Genomic DNA, 6,206 nt, shown 5'->3' with positions numbered 1-6,206 from the left:
ATCGAATAATCCGACAAAGCGTCACCGTTAGATTTATGATGGCGTCTCCCTGGGGCATTTCTATATGCCTATCTTGCCGTCCGGCGGATGGTCCCACACATTGCCAGCCAACCAATTCACGCAACCACATGTACTAATTAGTTGAGTTGGTGAAGGACATGGTTGTCGGATACCAATGATTCCGGTAATCCTCTGCACTAATTTTTTCTGAAGATTAGTCCCAAATTTCACGTGGATTGGAAATCTAAATCGGTTAAGGTTCCAAAAACGATACCTAAGCAATTTCTTTGTCATGTATAATTACTGCTTGAAATTTTTGTACACAAAAATTTTCTTAACTTTTCTTGTACATACGCTGTACCACGTATGTACATGCGCATTTGCATACAAATGCAGGACGAGAACCTATCCGTTCTTTATGATGAATGTGGCCTCCCTGATATGGCTAGTGGCCCCTGATCAGTGTCCAAGCAACGCGGGCCTTAAATAGGTGGGAGGTGCTACAGTATTATTTAAATATTTAGATAAATTATAAAAATATTTTTTTAATTTCAATCCAATCTCATTTATATTTTTTAAATTTTAAAAATATCAAATTAATCATTCTAATATTCATATATTCTAATATGATCTAACTGTTTATATACCAATAAATAATATTAGCTTTCCTTCTCAATGAATGAAAATGCCCCTCACCCATATGAAAGCAGTCGTATAAGAAAGAGATGGAAGTGGAAGAAGCAATCAAAGAGGGAGGGTGTAGGATCATGACGGTCGATATAGAGGGAGAGGATGGTGTTGAAGGTCTCGTGAGTAGGATTTAAGGAGGAAGAGGAGGAGAAGGGGTAAGGAAAGAGAGGAGGTGGAAAGAACTACCAGCAAAAATAGGTAAAGGTTGATAGAATCATCATGGAGGGAGAAGACTCATGGACGACCTTGAAGAAAGTATATAACAAGAAGGAGAAGAAGGAAAGGGGAAAAGATGGATTATCGGTGAAAAGAGATGAAGATAGAGGGGGCAACCGTAGAGAGGTAGGGCTCATGGATGGGTTTAGAGAAGGAAAAGAATGAGGAGAAAAAAAGATGAGAAGAAAGGAGAGGAGAGAGAGGCTGTCAATAAAGAATGGATGGAGATGAAGAGAACCATTTTGGAGGCAGAGGGCTCATAGATGATCTTGGAGGAAGTGGATAATAAAAAAGAGAAAATGATGCAAAGGAAAGGTAGGGGAAAGATGGATCTCTGACGAGAAAAGACAAAGATAGAGGAGGCTGCCATTGAGAAGAAGGGCTCATGGATGGCTTGGAGAAGGAGAATAAGAAGGAAAAATGGATGAGGATGAAGGAGAAAAGGGGGACAAAAGCAACATCGATGAAGAATGATTGGAGGTAGAGGGAGCCATCATAGAGGAGAAAGGCATATGGACAAGCTTAGAAGAGGAAGAGGATGAGAAGGAGGAGAAGAAGTGGGTGATAAGGAAGAGAAGGAGGGGGAAGGGGAGTCACTGGTGAGGAATGAGTGGAGGTGGAGAGATCCATCATGGAGGAAGAGAAGTGGATGATGAGGAATGGAAAGAGGGAGGAGGGAGAAAGAGGGACACTGACTGTTATAGCCCAATCCAAGGCCCAACTATCAAGACCCAAGCCCAAAAAAAAAAAAAAAAGAAGAACAGGGGAACCGGGAAGAAGACTCCCGGTAGGAGTCTTCTTTTTCGATTAAACCACGGTGATCGGGAGTCCTAGGACCACCAGGAGTCCTAGGGCTCTCTATAAAAAGGCTCTCCCCTTCCTTAGAAGCCTTACACCGGTCTTTTTCTCCTCTCTTCCTCCCTGATTTCTCCGATTGGAGCCGCGGATACTTGTTTCGTGCTCGCCGCGATTGCTCACCGGCGGGGTCACTGGAGGCCGAAGTAAGTTTTTCTCCTCTTCCTCTCTTCTTTCTCCTTTTTTCCGTGCCTCTGTGCATGACTGCCGGCGACGGGTGTCACCGATTTTTGTCAGAGAAGGGACCCCTGTTCGATCTCTTCTTCCCTTTGATTTTTCGACACCGGCGATAACAACCGACCACCGGCCTTGCCTCTCCGAACTCGAGAGAGTTGCCCCCCCTCTGCCGTCGGTTTCGCCGTGTCGGCCGTGGCCTGAACGGCCGGTCAAGGGAGGGGACCTGCCGGTCCCCTGTTTCGGCCAGGAAGGGCCCGAGAGAAAAGAAAAGAAAAGAAAAGAAAAAAGAAGAAAAATAGAAAAGAAAAGAAAAGAAAAGAAAAAAAAAAGAGAGAGAGAAACTTTCTCTCTCTGCTCTCTCTCTTAGATTTTTAAGATTTATGGAATTAAAAAAAATAAATATAATAATAATAATTAAAAAAAATATAAGAAGAGTTTTCATGGATCAATCCGAAAATCCTGGATGCTGTCGTCAAGTTAATCCATGTTAGGACATTGAATTTTAATAAATTTTAATTTTTTTAATTCGATGAAATTTTGATCAAAAATATGATATTTGACGTATCAGGTCCGGAGAAGAATTTTCAAGATTTCTAGAATTTTTAATTTGAATTTTCTTTTGAGGTAAGTAGTGTTTACTTTTATTGAATTTATCTGGTAAATTATAAATTTTGAATTAAATAAATTCATGGCATGCTTGTGATTGAAAATATTTATTGAAATTAATTGTGATTGAAAATAATTGTTGAAATTAAATATGATTGAAGTTATTTGTTGAAATTATTTATGATTGAAGTTAATTGTTAAAAAATTATTATGATGATGTATGATCATAAAGAATGATATGATTGATTTGACTCGAATATCATTTATTTATATTATTTTTGAAAATAATATATGAATTGAAAGATGATATGAATTTGACAACCTAACTATGTAAAGGATCCCGCCAATGGGGGCACATACGTTGGCAATTGATTGTCCTGAGGATTTATGTCGCCAGCGAGACCAGCGACATATCGTCAGAGAGACCAGCGACAAACCGCCAGCGAGACCAGCGGTTCCAAAGGACTTGGTTGTCAGATGATTCGTAGCCTATCGCAAGCAGATACACGGTATTATGACCCTGCCACAGAAAAAATATGGTCATAGTCATGGTTGGTAAGAAGAAATTAAGAAATTGATGAATTTAAGATGATAAGCATATTTTAAAATTATAATGAATTAAAATTTTATATATGATTGATAGTATAATTATGATTTCATGAATTTACATATTGATTTTGTTATTATCAGTAAACCGACATGTACAGTATTATTGCCTGATTTATTTAGTTAAAGGTATACACTGCTTACTGGGCTATTTAGCTCATGATGAGTTTTATATTTTTCTTTACAGATCCAAAAAATTAGCATGATGCGGGATTTCGGTTGGGAGAGCGATTAGAGATGGAATTAGCTCATTTGATTTAGGATTTTCTCAAAATTGATTCAAGATTTTTATTTTAAGTGTTGACTTTGTCAGATAATTATTTTTCTTTTGGACACTGAGTTTTGATTTGTTATTTGAACTAAGGTTTGATTGTTAAAAGTTGAAAAATTATTTAACTTTATGTGTAAGATATCATGATGAGATGCCTTGCATGCTTATGGAAAAAGTTTTCTATGAGTATGCGGCGGTTGCCATGACCCTCGATTCACAATCTCGGGTCGGAAACGTGACAATTAATATGGTATCAGAGCATAAGTAGATAGATAAAGATATGTAAAATAGAATGAGCGAGTGATGGGTAGATATTAAAAAATTTGAGAGGTTAGTTATGATGATTATGATCTGACCTGTCTCAAGTAAGTTTATAACTTTATTAAGGATAAGTTATTATCTCAAATTTATCATAGATCAAAATGCCTCCACGACGAATGAAGAATACTCAAGGAGCGGTAGGAGGGACATCAAATCCACTTGATGATAACACTCCCTAATTGAATAGCGGCACATCTCAACAGGAGGGAATCATTGATCCTACTGGAAATACTCCGACAGTACAGGAGGAGCCGAACATGACTCAACTAATGCAAACTCTAATCGGAGTAGTTCAAACACAGCAACAGTTACTTCAACAACAACATGCACAGCCACGTCAGTATCTTCCACCGACACCTGGACATGGAGAACATCCGATGCAGAGAAACAATATCGTCGAGTTTAAGAAGCTAGCCCCTCTAGCCTTCAAAGGGACCATCGAGCCATTGGAAGCAGATAACTGGATTATGGAAATGGAGAAGGCATTCGTCGTGCAAGAATGCCACGATGAAGAGAAGATCGCTACACAGCATATCTATTACAAGGCGAGGCATACAACTGGTGGCGTATACTTGAACAAAAATATGAACACGATAGGATACCACTCACTTGGGAGAGATTTTGAGATGAATTCTTTGACAAGTACTTCCCTCGAAGTGTCAGAATACAGAAAGAGCAGGAGTTCATTCATCTGAAATAGGAGGACAGATCCGTTGTAGAAAATGAAGCTAAATTCACGGAGTTAGCCAAGTTCGTTCCAAGATTAGTTGAGATTGAGAAAGATAGAGTACATAAATTTGAAATGGGACTGAAGACGAAAATTAGAAAACAAGTTGTACCCTACGAGTTAACTACTTATGCCTCAGTTGTGAATAAAGCTCTAATAATTGAGAGGGAAGTAAATGAAGCACATGCAGAGAGAGAACGGAATCAGAAGAAGAGAAATAGGTTTGGTGAAACTCAAGGACGAAATCAGAATAATAAGGGTCCAGCAAAGAAGCCAGCAAATGATAAGAAACGTGAGAATGAGACAGCTAGATGTTCGAGATGTGGTCGAAGAGAGCATGAGTCTTCTAATTGCCCATGGAATACTGGTTCTTGTTTTAGCTGTGGACAGAAAGGACACAAAATTGCAGATTGCCCCCAGAGGAATGAGAATAGATCCACACAAATAAAGGATGGAGGTCAAAGGCCGAAAACTCAAGGAAGGATCTATGCACTCACACAACAGGATGCTCAGGCCTCTAATGCTGTGTGACAGGTATCATTCCTGTATCTGATATTCATGCTTCAGTTTTGTTTGATTCTGGTGCTACACACTCCTTTATATCCACTACTTTTATTAGACAACATGATATAGTATGTGAACCTATGAAAACCAAATTATATGTTGAGACACCAGTAGGTGGTATTTTGAGTACCGAAAGTATGTGCAAGTCATGTAGTATCAGAATAGGAGAAAGAAAATTATCGATAGATTTGGTGGTCCTAGATATGCATGATTTCGATGTCATTCTAGGAATGGATTGGCTTGCTACTTATCATGCCTCTGTAGATTGTCATGGAAGAGAGTGAACTTTCAAATATCAGAAGAATTAACATTCAGTTTTGATGAAAGTACAGGAACTACCCTTCACGTATTATTTCATTTGTACAAGCTAGACAGATGCTAAGAAAGGGATGTAGAGGTTACCTAGTATCAATAAAAATAAAGAACATGATGAATTGAAGTTACAGGATATTTCTATCGTAAATAATTTTCGGATGTATTCATTGATGATTTAACCGGACTACCACCAGACAGAGAAATTGAATTTACCATTGAGTTAGCACCCAATACTGGTCCAATTTCTAAAGCTCCTTACTGAATGGCTCCTATGGAGTTGAAGGAGTTAAAAGATCAATTACAGATTTGTTGGATAAAGTTTTAAGGCCTAGTGTATCTCCTTGGGAAGCTCAGTCTTATTTGTGAAGAAGAAAGATGGTAGTATGAGACTTTATATCGACTATAGAGAGTTGAATAAGAATACTATCAGAAATAAGTATCCTCTATCGAATCGATGATTTGTTTGATCAGCTGCAAGGTGCACAAGTCTTTTCAAAAATTGATCTTCGTTCAGGATATCATCAGTTAAAAATCAAAACAGAGGACATACCAAAGACTGCATTTAGAACTCGTTATGGACATTATGAATTTCTAGTGATGCCATTTGGATTAACCAATACTCCAGCGGCCTTTATGGATTTAATGAACAGAATATTCAAATCCTATCTTGATAAGTTTGTTGTCGTATTTATTGACGATATCTTGATATATTCAAGAAGCAAATTGGAGCATGAAGAACATTTACGGTGTGTACTACAAATATTAAGGAAAGAAAAGCTTTATTCCAAATTTAAAAAGTATGAATTTTGGTTGGACAAAATAATCTTTTTAGGACACATCGTGTCTAAAGATGAAATT

This window comes from Elaeis guineensis, chromosome 3 (genome assembly GCF_000442705.2).
Source record: "Elaeis guineensis isolate ETL-2024a chromosome 3, EG11, whole genome shotgun sequence".
NCBI lineage: Eukaryota > Viridiplantae > Streptophyta > Magnoliopsida > Arecales > Arecaceae > Elaeis > Elaeis guineensis.
This window is presented reverse-complemented; position numbering follows the sequence as displayed.